The following is a 17,763-nucleotide window of genomic DNA, read 5'->3' as shown; positions in this document are numbered from 1 at the left end:
CTCTGAGGTCATTTTATAAGAAAAAATATTTTCTGTCAGCAAGTAAATGCAAAAAAAATGGTAATGGGGATTCGGCACAAACCCCTTTCTCATGTGTCCTGTGGGATTTCCGGCATTGTTCTCTCTGTTAAAATGGTTTAAAATGCAAGGGTAACGCTGCTGAAGTCCTGAACGTGCGAGTTTTGTTCTCTGGATGGAAACTAAGTGTTACAAATCACACAAAATTCTTCCAAGCTGTTTTGCCTCCCCACATTTGTCTCCATTTTCCCTCGTGAAAGCTACGAATCCTCTCCAGCCCCAGACTTCCTCCCAGCATGTGACGCACAACAGGGCCCCACAATCTTATCTGAAGCTTTTTGTGCCCAGGTGCAAAGTAAACTTTCTGCACTACTGCGACTCCCTTACAGGGTTTAGAGTCTCTCTTTGCAATAGAAAATTTCCAGTGCAGTACAGCTGCTTCCACGAGGTGAGTGTTCCCTAAGGCCTCGGGAATCAGCACTGACATAATGTGAAATTTGCTTCCCCCTTTACCAACTCTGGCTAAATAAACTCATCTTCTGTACAGTAGGACACACTTCATTTTCCTGTCCTTCATTTTCTTCTCCCTCTTGTTGATTCCAAAAGGAGACCACATAGACCAACCATCACAGCCAATTTGATTTCCAATTTTCTGGGCAGCTTTGCAATCACACTCCATTTGTCACCTGAATGCAGTATCGAATTTGCAGCCTGGGTGTGAATGACTTCTGGAATTATCTCCCCTGGACAAGACACCAAAGCAATTCAAAAGCAAGTAAACAGAATGCAGAAATACCCCTGAATAGGATTACTCAGGTTTCTAAATCCTAATCCTGTTACTTCAGCAGCTATCCATTTCTCTTTTCCTTCTTCCCTTCTGGCTAATATTTTCCTACCCAGAACTCAGCTCAGTATTGCCACAACAATCTGATATATTCTGTAAAGTTTCTAGGGCTGCAGGAACATTTAAAGCTCGGCAAGCTCTATCGTAACACCAAAATACGTTCTTGACAGCCACTGACCCCAAAAGCTGATGTGATCAAATGCATCCCCCCATGAAAGAAAGAGTAAGACCGTTATCAGTTTTACCATTTTAAGGAAAATAAATCCTAATCCTTTGCCTTTCTGTGGTATTCCTCTAATTGCTGTTTCCTTACACATTCAAACATCCACAATTCGGTCCCGTTGTCTGAATGTCACTTGGAATCAAATCAGTGTTGCGGATACAACGTCTTTGAACCTTTTAGTCCAGCTGTGAACTTTGGGCTTAATCCTTTAGGGCGTCCTTGTCTAGCAAGCTTTAATGTATATTAAATTTTCTAAAAGGAGAGCGAAAGTGGTCAAAGCAAGCTAGTGCAAGATTCTGTGTTTCATAAATTAATAAGCATCACCAACTGCATTGCTTGACCCTTTCAACTCTGTGAAATTAATATAAGTAGACAACCAAAGTGCACTTGGCCCCTGAAGAGCCTTGGAAGTTCACTTAAGCAATCCAAGTTTCCTTAAAGTTTTATAAGCCAGCTTTTAAAGCGAGTCCTTTGTACTTATTACTGGTGACAGTGAGCATTACAACAGCCAATGAACCTTTGCTGACTTCCGACCCCAATATGGTAGAGCACAGTTATCAAGGGAAATATCAGAATCAGAGCTTGTATATTACATTGAGGTCCTGACTCTTGAAAGAGCCCCCTGTAGACTCTTCAGAGTATGTCAGTGAAATAAACAGCTAATATTCTCAGACATCTACTTATGATGTACTGATATTATTGTTTACTTAAGCGCTTTTGGCATAGTAAGCCCCCACCCCCAACAAAAGGGGAAGCCTCTTAAGAGGAAAGCTGTGGCACTGCCCGTTCCCTTGCAGCAAGACGATATTTTAAGATCTTTTATTTAGCCCGGAAGAACACCCCGCTTGGTGGTGGTGAGTCAAGCAACACTAAGTCTTCATCTTAAGCGATTAATGGATTTAAATTATTAACTGGCATTAGGTAGGCATGGTGAGGAATACACAGTCTTCTCTTAGCCCGCTGCGCGGGGTGAGGCTGCCTTGAACAATGAGGGAAATGTGTATCCACACCTACTGCGCCTTGGCATTAATTTTGCAGTCACTTGTAAGACTCGAGTTAGCATCCTGTAGAAATACGATATCTCACCCTTGCCAGCTGATTATATTTTTCATAATGTAAAAGGTTCTTGCTGAATTATTCAGGTGTTTTTCCCACTGCTTCAAAAAAAAAAAAAAAGGGAAAGAAAAAAAAAGGAGACAGACAGAAAAGCTAAGGCAGGCTCTTCATAGGTACCTAGGAATAAACAGGCTGTCATGCAGTTGTGCCCAGTATTAATAATTATTATTGGGCTGTAAAGCCCAATTAATGATGATGCTTAAGGTATATTTTTTTCCTGAATGGCAAGTTGAATTTCTAAAACCAGGTGGGTGATGAGAAATCACAGAGATTGTCTGCTGAAGGACATCAAACTCTTATTGCAGGTATTCCCCTCCCTCAGCAGTGAAGTCAGGGAGGGCAGGTGTTGTCTGTTCTCTCTAGCTATTTAGAAATTTGGGTGAAGCTTTTGGGGATGTTTTGTGACACTGGTTTCCATTTGTTCAACTCATTTGTCTGCCTAGATCTAGACACTGACAGAGACAACAATATCATTGCATGGAGAAAATAAATACTTAAACAGAACATACGCACTTTATACGTATGCCATAACCAATCATACATGAGAAATTAAACCCACATAGGAAGCAGAATTCAACTCTCAGGAAATAACTGCTGAAATTTCTTACCAGAAACAAAGAGAGCAAAAAGAGGCTGGAAAAATGAGGTACTTTTGATGAATATGGCTCACAGATTCTATGTAAAATGAACGTTAATAGGGACAGGCTGGTGGCAGGGTTGCAGTCCCTGCCAGGCAAACGCTTCCTTAAGAACAGTGAAGTTCATTTAGCAACTTCCTGATTATTAGATAGAAATTGGACCATAACTGAACCTTGAAATATTTTGAGTCTATTCTGAAGCATGTTGTTCCCATTCAGATTTTTGTGAGTGTAACCAGGCAATGATTTTTGAAAATGGAATCACACGGCTTGGTCATTATTGATAATGCAGCTAATCCGAATTGGTTTCTTTATGTCCATTGCCACCCACAGTTATATTAGTTGTTTAACTGAATGGCCTAATACTGAAGGAAAATGGGCTATATTCAAATGAATCCCATGCACTGGCTGGCCAAATAGTTTAAGGGGCCACTCCAGAGCAGCATAAGAAGGCAAATTACAAAACTTTTTGCATAAGAGAAAATGATTTCTTCATTTAGGACTGCTTCATTTGAAAACCAGTCACTGACAGGCCTGCTGGTTGCTGCCTTTTCTCAGAGCTAATACTCTTGCTGCTTGCAAGCAGACCACCAGCAGGTGCCAGGAGGCAATATCCATTAAGGCACAGAACGGGGCATTTTTTAAAGGAGGTGACAAAGGAGGTCTGTGTTCCCTTCCAAGGAGTGAAAGGCAACTTTGTAAATCCTGGTTTCTGGTTTTCTACCTGAACTTCTGAAGAAGGCTCTGGTAAATGCTCAGTTAGAACTGGTAAAATACACTCTGCATAAGCAACAAAGTGTTTAGCTCCTCGCTAGCTCTCTTCTCCAGAGAACCATCTGGGTAACTCTACCTGCAGTGGAAGCCAGACACATCTCTCCCAGCTAGGAAGCTGCTTCCCTTGGAACAGTTCAGCTTTGGAGAACTTACAGGAGTTTGGAGATGGGACATTAATTTGTTTTCCACCTTTCCTCAGAAGATTTCCAGGCTTACAGAGCTGATGAATGAGCACTGTCTGTGCAGATCCCGTATTCATCCAGGCCTGGGACCCATCTTTGTCTTTTGGCTCCCTGGATCAGAAAAGCTCGCTGGGTCTGGGGAATTCCAGAGCTGCCATCCCACCCACTCAGGTCTTCTGCAGAGCACGTCTCGTTAGCTAGCTGGAAAGGAAAAGCCCCTTTTATCAAACCCCTGGGGCTAACTCATATCGAAAATAATCTGTTCTTAGCACTATTTGAGGCAGCTTTCAAACGATGAATGAAGAAAAACATTCTCTGTTGCAGAGTCTTCTTTGTTTTTCAAGTCCTTAGAGTGAGTTTGTGATCTCCGAAATCCCAGTACTAGGAGCACTGTCACTTTCCACTGAACTTGCCACTGTTTTCTTATGCAGAAGGCTGAATGTCTTGAAAAAGAAAAGTACACATTCATTTGTTATCCTGGAAATATATGTTGAGAGTATTTCCCTATCTACGGTAATTAACTTGGGGTCCACAGCTACATTTTATTTCTTCAGATAGCATCTAGTACCAAATGCAGCAACCCTGACTGTCCATGAACACTTCAGCCACACAAACAGCTTTATAATAATGTGAAGTAGCCAAGGTATGCCGGCCTGCCTTCATGCACTGGTTTTCAGTACGTGCTCGTACAATTTCTCTTTGAAATGTCTTTTTTTTTTTTCTTTTTTTATTTTTAACTTTTCTAAAGTTTTGGGGTGCTTCTTCTCTTTCAGTTTTAGTAAATTTTCAGCTGGGTTTCATTACCTCTTGGGAAGAACAGAGATGAAATGTAATTAAAATATTTATAGTTTCCAGTTTCAAGGCAACTTTTCCTAAATACAAACAAATAAATAAAATAAAATGGAAACATGAAAATAGGGTTTGATCAAGTGCTCAAAAATTTCAGTGGCTAAAGAATGCTAGTGTGTTATTAATAGTTTCAAACATGTTTAACCAGAAGCTGGTACAATTTTTTTTGAAACAGCAAACCCTTTTCTATTTTATCAGTGAAGCTTATTAAAAGAAAAATCTAATAAATGAATAGGAAAAATACTCTAGTGAGACTAACAATTAAAACTACAAATACTGTACTTGGATCAGGAACTTCCATTTCCATGGTAAGCGAATATTAATTTCAAGGATATAACTTAGTTGCTGCTGCGTTACATACATCATATGTTGTACATTACATTGTACAAACTACTTCTAATGAGAACAAATACCGCTGGTCCAGTCCCTCAAAGACTTCCAGACACATAGCCCCTACTGATTTCCCCTGAACCATTTCACTCGAGGGTGCAAGCACAATTTGCTTGCTTAGAGCTAGATAAGGAACCTCTGCGCAGCACTGCCTTCTGATACAGAGATATGCTTTGGTCCTTCGAACTATTGGGGTCGTCACCGTTTTAGGGTTATATATACCTCTCCTGCCACAGCTCTGGGGTCCCACCTTCCAGCCTTGCACCTAGAGGACACCATGTCCCATCTGCACCACCGATGGTCTTCACTTCCAGCCTCCTGCCTCCAAGAGGGGCCAAAAGGGGCAATCCTGCCTAATCAGCTGTGGCCACAACGGAAAGCAATTGCCATTTCCCACTTGTAGAAGTGTGTTCCTCTTCAGGTGTCTGCCTGCTTTGATCTGGGTGTACATCTGCCCGAGGGAATGGAGTCCGACATCAGCTTCCCTGGGGGTGAGATGGAAATGGCCTCGGGGTAGCCCTCATGATTCTTTTCTGCCAGCTAAGGGAAGGTTTAAAATGAGAAAAGTTGGACCTCAGCATGTCCCTAACTATTGAAATTAAAGCATAAGAGAGGGGCTAAACCTTCAACCACTAGAAAAAAGGTCTGGTATTAGCTTTCAGCTATGCCAAATAAAGTCTAATTAATCCATTCCTGCCCAGGTAAGCCTTCAGCCCAGCTCTCCCTTTGGGCTATTTGTCTCCATTAGACACTGCAGCAAATTCAAATTTTGCATTAGCCCCCAAAAGAAACCCGTCCTACACAGCCCAAACATACTGCATCCCCCACAAAGGAAGGAGACTTTTCCACAGCTCCAGAAATATTCATTTGACAGTTTCTCCTTCCTAGGCTACAGCTCTAGTAATTGATCTGCTCTATTATTTTTCCCCATTCTTTCTCTCTTACATTTAAATATGTCCTTCATATTTCTGGAGCTTTTTTTTTTTTCCCAGCCTGTATCTCCACTGTTACATTATTTTTCATCTCTGTCCTCTATTTTTCAAGTGTGAAAAGGGTGCTCTGTTCTCTAATATTCACTTCTTTTTTTTTTATTCTGCAAGTACTTTCTTTCCCATCTGTAACAGCCCCTAATATGCACCTCCATTCGATTTTACTTACCCAGCTTGAAACCCTCTCATTCTAATTACCTTTTCAGTTTTCTTCTATTTCTCCCTTGAGATGTCTCAATTAGTGTACTTTTTCTTACTGGCTGTCACCTCTGAGCTACAAGGTGGGTCTAACTCCAACTTAAACCATGCAGAAAATAAATGAGGAGCCGTTCTTGGCGGCCCCGCTGAAGGTGGTGTTACTTTACAAACTAGTGCACCTTTAATAGATGATAAATGGGCAGAAAAGTGGCCTTGTTAATGCAGCAACCCTTGATTTGGTTGCCATGCCGTGTCCTTTCATTACTCAAAGATACAGGAAAGGCAACCTATGCTAAGTCCTGGGTGATATACTTCCATACAAAGAGAGTGAGTAGAGGCTAATTAACATAGTTCTGGTCAAAGCCTGAAATTAACTCTTGTCTTTAAAGACCAAAGCTAAAAATGTCATTTGTCTTGCCCGTAATTGTGTTTAGTGGTAATTATGGTAGTAGAATAACAGCAAGCAAAATGAATCTCGGAGTGAGTTTTTCTGCCCTTTCTATCTCTAGCAGAACACTAAATTCTATTTCTGTCAAAGAGGACCGGATAAAAATGCAGGTGACATCCGCAGTACATTTCTTTGATTAAAATTGGCACCGTCATATTGAAGTTCACACAGAGCTTTCAGAACCTGAGGAGTAAATTCTCTCTCTGCATGCTCCCATATAATAGAAAAGAGCCCCCTCCCCACCAGAGCCCGTACCGTGCAGCCAGGGGGAGATGTGGGCACGGCTGATTAAAGTGCCAGGCTGGGACCCGAGGACAGTATCCACAGGACATGACCTGACGTGTACACGCGTCCCAGGTCACTTCAAATGATCCAGGATATCTACATCTCATAGGGCACCGTGCAGCACTCACAGGGAAGCAGCCCTGTCCCGTATTAGCACAGTATTACCTTCAAATTAAAGCCCTTGCTTTCTCGGGTAATTAAATTGTTGGGCAGATCTGACCATACTGCATCCAGCTTTCAACCTCCTTTGTCCAGAGCTGGGGTAGCTATCTCTGTATTCTGAAGTGCACATACACCCCACATGTCTGAACCCACGTATTTAAATTTAAAAACCTGAGACTGTTGTTGTTATTATTGCTGCTATTGTTAAAATCCCTATGGCATATGCTGCTGTCACCCTTCAGTTGTCCAGAGATCCATCTACCTGCAGTGCCTCTTTCACCACCACCACTGAAACTTACCAGCACATCAGCCCTTAGTGGGCTGGAGGATTTCTCTGTCAGGTATTTTAAAGATTTCAAACTAAACTTTTCTGAAGTTCTTATATATTTGGATCAAAGCTTGATGCTGAAGCTAAACTTTTCCCAAGAGTTTATTACTGAAAAAAGTTTCAAATGCCCAATACACCTGGATCTATCTATACACACACATTCTTTCTTCCAGTTATTGCATTTATCTAAGGTGGCAAAGGCATTTAGATTTCTACTGCACTGGGCCTGAGGGTCTTCATGTGATACTAAATGCATATCTACCGGGCACACCGAAATTCCTAGGGCATGCATTAGTGGATCAGCTGCTGGCAAGCACCAAGGCCTGTAACACAAATGGACACAGAGCATATTCACTTGGGCCAGATTTGTCCTTTTCTGAAATTATTACACTTTACAGTGTAAACCCAATGAATTCACCCTAGGGCCCACAATATCATTTTTGGCACAAGCACAACTAAGACATAGTAATGATATTCATTGAGATAACAATACGGCACAAAACATGCCATAGCAACTTTTTTGAAGTGCTGGAGGAGTAAAGATCACCCATGCAGACTTCTCCAATTCTTCCAACGGAATCACCTCTGCCAGTTTGACTAGTATCCCTCGTAGTGAGCAGGGAGTCAAGGCAAAAGTTCCCCTGAAGGGATCGGCCCTAGGGGTCCTGAAGGTGCTCTCTCTCTGGGCCCCAGACAGGTCTCAGTCCTCAGAGCTCAGCTCAGCCGAAGTCCCGATGTGAGCACTGCAGGGTACAGGAGTTCAGTTCTGCTTCACACCATGCACGCAGACTTGGCATCCTTTTGAAAGTCTCAGTGCCCTATCAAAGGTGAATTCTGGAGGGCCTGTATATCCCTTGGGTTGTGACTTTCAAGAACTCCAGAAATTTTCCAGAAAGTAGGGCTCACGAGCCCAAAAGCTTATGTTTTCTTCCCAACATATCAGTTATCTAATAAAAGTTATTCCCTCTCCCTATAGATGTCTCCTCACATACCTCTTCAGACCCTCACAGCTATTGTATTACCACACCAGCCTTTACAAGCAGCACAAGTACCTTTACGATGACATCTGCCAGCATCACCTGACAGATAAAACCACCAAAGTCCATCTGGAAATGTTGCCTCTTCCCATAATATCTTTGCATCTTTTGTGAGATTTTATAGCAAAACTTTGTAATAATTTATTTACACACAAAAAACTCAAGAGTTATGTGTTACTCTGACATCTACTGCAGCCAAACTCTCTTCTGGGTCCTGTTAGTCGAGTTTCATCAGTAACTAGATGGAACTCCAGGCCTCCAGACCTTGCAGCTTTGTCATTTATAGGACCTTTGCTGAGGTTACAGGCCACGTCTCTCCATTCCTAGCAGCAAAGACACCTTTCTGCAGCACACACAGCTTAGCTTATACTCCCAGGGGAAGTGCAAATTATGGCGAGTACAAAACAGAAAACCATACGGTGACTTAAGTAATCTATAGACAGCAAACAATAATCCTGAAAATAACCCATATTCTGCCTTTCCCTGGCACAGCATAGAACTGACTGAACAAATTTGGGATCTGAAAATAAAGTGTCTGAATTCATAGCTAGCACACAGTCACCAAGGGCACGTGTGTCCCTCTTCTGGCCTGCAGGTGCCCAGCAGCACACCACGAGCTGAGTGCTGGGGGCCGATGCTAGGAAATGGTTACATCAGGAAGCTCACGGGGCTCAAAACACCACCACGAGATTAGTGAAACACCACAATGTTTAGCCATGTTAGTCCAGGAGTTACTGCAGAATTTCTTAGCATGGCAAATATTGCATTGGGCTCTGCAATGGCTTGCGTCTTGTTCCAGAGGTATTTCTGCCCATCTTTGCTGCGCTGAGCTTTGGTGTACCTGCACCCAGTGGGCAGCAGAGACATACCCATAGAGAAACTCTGTCCCCACCACACTTGGGAGGTGGCACTGGAAAAGATTTTAGAGACCCTGATGTATTTAGCCATGGAACAGCACTGTTTCACTGCAAATTGTTGCACAGGAGTGACTTATCTTTTGGTTTTGCTATGGGAAGTTCATCAGACACTGCAATGTCTGAACGAGGCCCACCTGTGGAGTTACTAGCAGAGCACTTTGTCCTTTGAGATCTGCCTAACTAAAGCCACTCCACCAGTACTGGCACCTAGATCCCAAGTTGTGCTAGTCATACCACTGCATAAAGCCATCTCAAGGTGACTTGCTGCCACAAAAGGGCTCACTGTCTTTTCATCCATACGTTTGGGCATGATCAATACCAACTCCTGACCCTGAGCTCACAGGATCATGGTATTGCTCTCCTTAACATCAATGAGACACCTAAAACAATAAAATACTTCTATTGAAGCCCTCAGTTCCTATCGGAGACAAAGATGCATATTGGAGGGTGAAGGTGAGGGCAGAAACAGAGCTCCCAGTTTATGCTCAGCATCTGGCAGGATGAAACCCATCAATGCTGCTTGGCTTTCAGTGGTTAATTTAAGTGAAGAAACCCCTTTTCTTTACAGAAATCTTCATAAATCTGCAGGAATTCATGTCACAACTGCTTCCCCATTTCTACTGCTTTTTGAGAGCACCTTGGTCTTTGCAGAGTAGTGCAAACCAACACAGACAACTCTAAAATGTCTTATATGGCAGCTCCAAATGCTTACAGTTTATGTAAAGCCATGGAGCCAGCATGATAAGATCTAATTACCAAGCGAATTAGTAAAAAAACAGCTGCAAGGTTTGCAGAAATGTCTGGAAGTGCAGAGTAAATGGCCACAATTGATAGAGTTATTGCACAGGCATCCTGAGGGCACAGTCTGCAGCACTCAAGTCCTAACCAAAATCACTGTCAACAGTTGTTGTTTTCTCCATTCTGTTAAATGAAAAGAGCATGAAAATGATCCTGCAAACAGCCATTTAATATTCTCATGCACATGAACTGCAATTATCAGCAGCAGCAACAACAAACCCTGCTGTAATGTGTTCATGGTTAATCAATTCAATTGATCACTGTTTATTAAATAAAAACCTGCTCTCTAAACAGTTCTTCTCTAAGTGGCATGTTTGGGGGCTCTTTTTTTCCCCTAGATTTTCTTTTTCTTTTTAATAAAAACTGCTAGGAAAATCAGGAGATCAATTAAAGCTTTTAATTTAAATCCAGGCTAAGAGAGATGCTAGCAGTGCATATTGCCCTTACAAAAGCATTAGCTTAAAGGAGGTTTGAGTCAGCCTAGCCACTCCCTGGGAGAGCTGGGCGGAAGCTGATTCGTTCCTATTTTAAAGGCTTTCAAGCCACGTTAGCAACAGCCAGCGTATTTATCTGTGTAAGAGACAGTCATGACCAGGTCAGCTCAGGATATCAGGAAGTGGGCCGTTGATAATGCAGATTAGGGGGCATGCTTTATTCACATCAGCACTGTAGCATTGATCACCCCTATTCTGCACCTTTAGACGGTAGATCGGAAATCAATGAATTCCAGGCTGGAGAGATGCTGTAGATAACAGAAATCCTCTATAGTCGGTTATCTCCCTACAAGGAATAACGATCTAGCACAGAATTGAATGCTTTAAATGTACGAAGAATATACACTACATTACAAGTTCAATGGCAGATTGATACCAGGACAGCCAGAGCCTGGCTGTAACCCAGCCCCGAGCTGATTCCCGCAGCTCAGTGCTACGCTGAGAACTTGTACCTACCTGGAGTCCTCCCTGCCCTTCGGCTGCTCCGAGTGGTGCAGAAGGGAGGAGAAGGGGAGTGTTGACACACAAAAATAACCTCATGGGATTTAATTAAGACTACTGAACCTGTGTCACTTGTAATTTATGGCAGATTTGAACCTATGCCTCCAGAGGGAGAAAATGAAGGCATTTCCAGTACATTAGCTGACTTCAATAACAAAGTCAAATCTGACGTCCTGTGACCCTCGAGTGAACGAAGACTAAGGAGTCCCTGTTATCCCAATTATTTCTGGCTAGATTTGTGAGATGTTTGCACTGCCATGGAATCCAGCCACAACCAGGTACCTGCCCTAATGGGGGAAGTGCAAAGCCTCCTCATGCCACAAAACCCTTGTGAGAGCATTAGAAATCTCCAGCAAAATTGGGTCATTAATGGTATGTTCCACGGAGAAAAAGGGACGCCGGGCATATTCCCTCCCCTGCCAGCAGGCACCTGGCCTCCACAGGAGCTAAGAAAAGGCTTACAAATAAAGCTGTGCAAATAGCTGGCTTTGCCTTTTATGGCCAAAGTGAAAAAATAAACTTAGCAAAAATGCTTTAGGTCAACTAAAATATTTTGTTCAGCCTCATATCAGGCACGTCACCTTTCATCCTTTGGGAGACTGGGGGAAGGGTGAGAACATGCTTTATTATTGGGCACATTTTGCAATGAAAAAAAAAAAAAAAGGAAATGTTAAAATGATTTTTTTAACTATTTTTCTTATTCTTTGTTTTTCATCCAGAATTAATTGCTAACCAACTTCCAAATAGATTCAGCTGACCCAAAACTATCAGTCTGTCTCTTCAGGGGTAGGGGGAGAAATCACTGAAATCTTTTACTCAGATTAACTTCTACAAAGGTACTTCAGGGAACCGAAAAGCAGACATACCTTCTTTTTTTTGAGCAGCCAGAGTAAATGAGTTCAAAAAATAATATTAAAAGGAAAACTTTTCACCGGGATGAAGCAGATGTCATGCGTGACTGACCAGCCCTGGAACCCATAACAGCAGCGCCAACGAGGCTGAAAGCAGCAGCAGTAGCAGCAGCCTCTCTAGTCTGACCTGTTTGAGAGAAAAGGGATTATTAGCGAATAAAATTAAATCCTTTCGATATAGGTTCCGCAGCCAGTGAGTTTAGCACACAGATGTCTCGTGGCTGCGTTAAATCCATCTTTCCCCCTAGGCTTGCTAGGCAGCACCACGTAAATGAATCCCTGCCCATGCCGATAAGGAGCTGAGAGTTGTGCCGAGGGGAGGCAGGAGGCAGGTAGAGCCAAGTCAGCCACCCTGGGGAACGCTGCCCAGAGCAGTGCGTGCAGAGATGCCCTGAGCTTGTGCCGAAAACACCGGCCTTGCTCTGGGAACACTTAGGGACACGCCACTTAAGGCCGCGGGTTGTGGTTTTTTTTTTTTTTCCCTTTAGGAAATTGCCACTCAAGTTAGGATAGGAGCAATGCCGCATCAAAGCGGTTCATAATTAGGTACAAATTTCGCTTGTAGTTCAGCAATTTCTACGGATTAGCAGCCGCTGACCTTCGCCAGGCCCCAATGGCAGCCAGCCTCCATCCTTGGTCCCAGAGTGACCTCTAGTGTCGCCACAAGTGGCGTGCTCCCGGCGCTCCCCTTCAGTCACTTGGCAAGAGGTTAGCCCAGAGAGCATCACCCACACAGTGAGCCTGCTTCGCTCCTGCTTTCTCCTCATTTCTGTCCGTGCACACAGCTTGAAAGGGGCAGCGAGGCTCAGGTCGTGCCCAGAGGCCAGGTGAGGCCTGTTCCCAGCCGGGGTTATGCTGGTACCTTCTCCTGGCTGTTCTGGGCGCTGCTGGTTGCAGGCCGGTGGTGGCATCCCTCCTCCAGGCCTTCCCAGCCCTGCTGCCCTTCGCGGAAAAGAAGCACCCACAAGCCCGAAGGCCTCGGTCCTTCCCGTGTCTTCCCACTCGTGAGAGCAGGCTGCTGCTCTTGCTAACCGGCACATGGAAGCTTTAAATGAATATTTTGAAACCCTGACAAATGTTTGTGTGGAAAGGCAAAAGGAGAGCTGAGTGAAGAGAGGTTCGAATCCATTTGCTACAGAGCTCAGGTGGCTGGGAGCAGCTAACCAGGCCTGCTGTGTGACAGGATGCTGAACCAGCACCAGCCTCTGATGGCTACTTACTCCTGTACCTTTCCGGCCCGTCTGGAAAGCAGGAGCTCTAGCACCCCGCCAGGAGGGGACAGGCTCCTGGCACCTCTTAAACTGGTTTCCATTCAGGTCTGGAGGAGCACCTGGCACATTCAAATCAAAGCAACCAAGGCGTGAAGGCAAACGCATCACCGCGCTGCGAAAAACGCTGAGAAGTGATCATTTGTACACTTCAACTTCTGACAGTCATCCGCGCAGTGAGGTATTTTCTTTTCCCCACAGCTTCCTTTGGGCTGGGGCTCTACTTCAGATTAGAAGACCAAAAAATTGTTCTGAATGTTTCTGCTTATCCACCACTGCCCACAGTAACCATGCATAGTGGACATCTATAGCAAAGGGTCAAAACTGCTCTGGAGACAAACCCTCCAGATCTTTTCAGTAGGGTCATAATCATAACGTAGAACTACATAGCATAAGCAAAGTTCAATCAGGTCTTACTGAATGACCAGAAAATCATTTTTATAGACCACCTCAGTTCACTGTCAGTAGAGGCACCTGAAGAACCCCCACATATTCCAGGGGTGTAAGTCTAGCACAAGACCTTCAGTTGTTTTAAGAAGAGTTCATCTCTCCCCTGTGGCTTCAATCTGATGATATTCACATCTTCCATAGAAGCACCAGCCTGGATGAGCTGTTACTGTGATCAGGTAATCTCCCAACTTCAGCCTTCCCTGTATTTAAACTTAACGCGAGTATTTTGACATGGATCCAGGACTGAGATAAGCAGATTTTCACCACTGGATTGAAGTCAGTGTTTTACAGATGCTTCACTGGTATTTCTGATTCCTCTGTACTTTTACTTATTTCCTTTTCTCTCTTTTTTACCCTCATCTATAAGCACAACTCAGAGCACTCTACATTCTGACATGCTCCTGTATTTCATGGGCAGGATTTCACCATCCACAGACCAAAACCAGCCTTTGAGAAAGCCTTTCCCTTCCCCCATGGAACTAAGAGAACATTGCCTAAGATTTAATAAATAAAATAAAATACTCGATTTAAAAGCATCAGAAGATGTCATTCACCTACACAAAAGAGTTGAAAAGACAAGTGCCTATTTTCGGCAGGGGAGGCTAGAAAGTCCACTAGTGCAGGCACAGTGGCTTTTCCAGACGAAATGAAGACATGAACCGGAACAGTGTGAACAACAGGGCTGGCATTCCTTGCAGGCCATGATTATCACTTATTAAATTACCCATGAGCAGAGCAAGCCAAGTGAAGCAGCACATCACACCGACACACACCAAACCAAGGCTTGCAGGAAGCCTCAGAAATCCCTGTCCTCAGCTGGGGGAAAGAAAGAAATATTGTAGGTTAGGCATGAGAGAGTGACTCTGTGTTCAAAATTACCTGTTCTCATTTCAGAATCATAAAAGCCAGAAAAAGAACTCACTATTCAGAAAAGAAAAAAAAAAAAGAAAAAAAGAAAAAAAAAGATATTCTGGTAACATACAGGGATGGAAGAATGCGATAAAAGGGTTAAGGAAGTGGCAGCCTGGAATATATCTGGATTTTGTTCGGTTCAGTGTTCTCAGGGACTGGCCCAATAGTCCTTGGAGTCACTGAAGTGGTTTCCATCAATTTCAGTGAGCATTTAACTCACCCCCCATCTGACAGACCTATCTCCAGAACACCTTGAGTACCACTGCACCAAGAAGAAATCTCATCTGAAAGAAAGTAGGTTCGATGACAGCTGAAATTAAGGCTTGTTATACTCAAGACACAGAGTTCACATAGGAGGGAGAAAAATTAAAGGATGCCTGAAGACTCCCTGACAAGACACAGATTCTGGAATAACAGTAAAATAATCTGCATCCATTTTCAAAGGGCAATGGACCCCAAATGTGAGCTTCCACAGAGTGATAATCCAGAGTTATTCCTGACTGATATCTCCTCCTGTAGACAAACACTCACTTGTTAAAAGTGAAGCACAGTGTATTGACAGGAATAAACTGTCAAATTCAGATATGTTTGTTAAGGCCAAGAGAAGTGTAAGCCTCAAAGATAAAATTAGGGAAAGTTTCTAGGTGTAACTTGTTGAGGAGTCCAGGGAGAAAGCTAAAATCAAACACCACCAGACAGACAACTATCAGTAACCCAAACAACAAAGAGAGGTACAAAAGGCCAGAGGAATAGCAGCCCAGATGGTGGTCATGCGAAAAAACACATTCCACAGATTGCAAAACACTCAACTTATTTTTGATTATAGAAGACAGAAGGATGGAAAAGTTAAAAAAGAAATATGCTTGGGCCATAGTCATCACAGACATACGCCAGTTGTGGACCTCTCTATTTTTGACCCATTGGTTCTTGCCTTATTTTTCCAGTGAAATACCTTAGATGCTTTAGATACGGTTAGAAGTAAAAAATAAACAATAAATCATGTGAGACTTATGAGTGAGTTGTCCATACCAAAGACCTGCAGAAAGGGGTGGTGGTTTTTTTTGAGACAGAAATTCTAGAAAATTTTAAAGTGGTCAACAGCTACTTGCTACATGTCTCCCCAAGGAAAAGATTAACGTTATTGTGATGAGTGAAGTGATAGTATTGCAGCTTCTCCCAGCATTGCCTGAGCATCAATGCCCCAACAAGAGAGAAAAATAGCCATATCAGGAACATCTCTCCTCTTTGTCTTCATTAACTTACATTTTGGCTGCACACTCCAGAGGTGTGCAGCAGAGAAGAATATGCAGGCTCAAAAGGGCTCAGCTGGAATTGCAGCCCAGTTCTGCCATAAAATGACTCAAACTTCATTAAATAAAATAAAGCTGCTGTAGCCCAAGGATTGAGTGACTTGTAGTTTCCCTTGCTCCTGGGTTAATACAGCAAAGCTGGCACATTGATAGAACACTTAGCAGGACAGTGGGATGTGCTGAATTCAAATGAGAATCATAGCTGGTAGGACTGTACTAGGTGCTTCATACATAATCTGCTGCTCGGAGGAAGAGAAGAAAATACAGCTAAAGAAGGGAACAAAAGTGTAAAAATCTACAATTGCACACTGACATAGATTTGTCGCAGAAAATAGAGGACCCTTCAGGCCTAGAAGTGACTATAAATTAGAGAAAACCATATTAGAGTCAAGATTAAGAGGATCTTCTGACTTAGATATGTCTGACTACAGATCAGCTCATTATAGAAACCAACAGTCCTGACATCCCAATAGGATATCATCAGAAATCCCAAAACAGAGCCCACGTGCAGTGTCCAGCCCGCAGCACACGCGCTGGACAACTGAATCACACAGCAAACCAATGACTACCAGAATGCGCGAGCTGTCTTGGACAGGTTCACGATTCCCAAAAATCTAAGAAAGAAGAGAACTGGAATGCCTCCATTCCAGTTCTTGCTCCGTTCACAGCTCAGTCATGCTGCACACGAGGTGTCAGGCATCAGCCGCGCAGAGCTGATGATGTAAAGCCATGATACCTCCCAAGAGCACGTGAGGTGGAGTCTGTCCATGAGATCCTACTGCTCATTTGCTGGAGGTTTCTACTCGTAGAGCGATCTTGCAAGAGCTACTGTTCCAGAAGTGCTGTCAGACACCTAGGAGACAGAGCATACAGTGGATGGCTGTTAAATCCAAAGCCTTCTGCCAAAAGAAATAAGGAAGCACTACAACAAACCTTAGTTCTGGTTCCAAACAAGTCAGGCCAGCACTCAAGAAAGGGCCTTGGCCTCTGGGATATCCACCCTTGGACTAGAAAGAACAATACTGAGCGAGGGCCTGTGCTGTCTGTGCTCTGCTGGCGAGGACTTGATGGAGAAGCACACGAGCCTGTACAATAGGGGACGCCAAGAAAAAGCACACATCCGAAACCTGGCCTCTTCACACACTCAGACAGGGTCTGCTGCCAACAATTAGGCACCTCTGCAAAACTGAAATTCAGGCCTGAAGCTGATTCCTACCAGCAGGCAGGTGGGGCTGTGACCCCCGAGAGGATTACACGGCAACGTGACTGCCAAGCCTAAGGTGGCAGACCTCACAGGACTCTGAACTGGCTTTTAGGAGGTACTGGGGAAAAATCTAGTCCATTTTGGCACAATTTACATATGTAAGGGAAGGAAAGACATTCTGGAAGCAAAATTTAGGCTCTTGGGAAGGAAACTGCAAACAAGAAATATTCTCTGAAACATTCCCAGTAACCCTACACAGGACTGAAAAGAGAGGCAAAAACACCAAGGTTTAATACCTGGCTGAGAAGATGGTTAAAGAGCAGACTCACCGGGAACTGGGGACGCTTCTGGAGGCAAGGGGACCCACGGCAGAGGGGCAGACATCTCTGACTCACCGCAGAACAGCCTTACGGCACTTAAAACCAAGCAGGTTGTGAGCAGGCTTTTAAACCCAGGCACAGCAGAAGGCAATTAGGTGCAGAGGCACAAACAGCTTTGGCTGACACTTCTTTAAGAA

The 17,763-nt window shown here is 43.6% G+C and overlaps 1 protein-coding gene across 2 annotated transcripts in view; it reads right to left on the bottom strand.

Annotated features, from left to right (window-relative positions):
- Nucleotides 1–17,763, bottom strand: part of LOC310904690 (protein FAM169B-like) — a 194,999-nt gene that overhangs the window by 73,272 nt on the left and 103,964 nt on the right. The window contains exon 19 of one of the 2 annotated variants that reach the window (XR_014588535.1): nucleotides 83–12,229. The exons of the other annotated variant lie outside the window; for it this stretch is intronic. The gene's annotated coding sequence lies outside the window, so the exon portion shown is untranslated. The remainder of the gene's footprint in view (nucleotides 1–82; nucleotides 12,230–17,763) is intronic. 2 annotated transcript variants of the gene reach the window in all.

The sequence above is a fragment of the Anser anser genome (assembly GCF_964211835.1).
Source record: "Anser anser genome assembly, chromosome: 10".
Taxonomy (NCBI): Eukaryota; Metazoa; Chordata; class Aves; order Anseriformes; family Anatidae; genus Anser; species Anser anser.
Note: the sequence above shows the minus strand (reverse complement) of the source record. Positions and strands in the feature narration are given on the sequence as shown.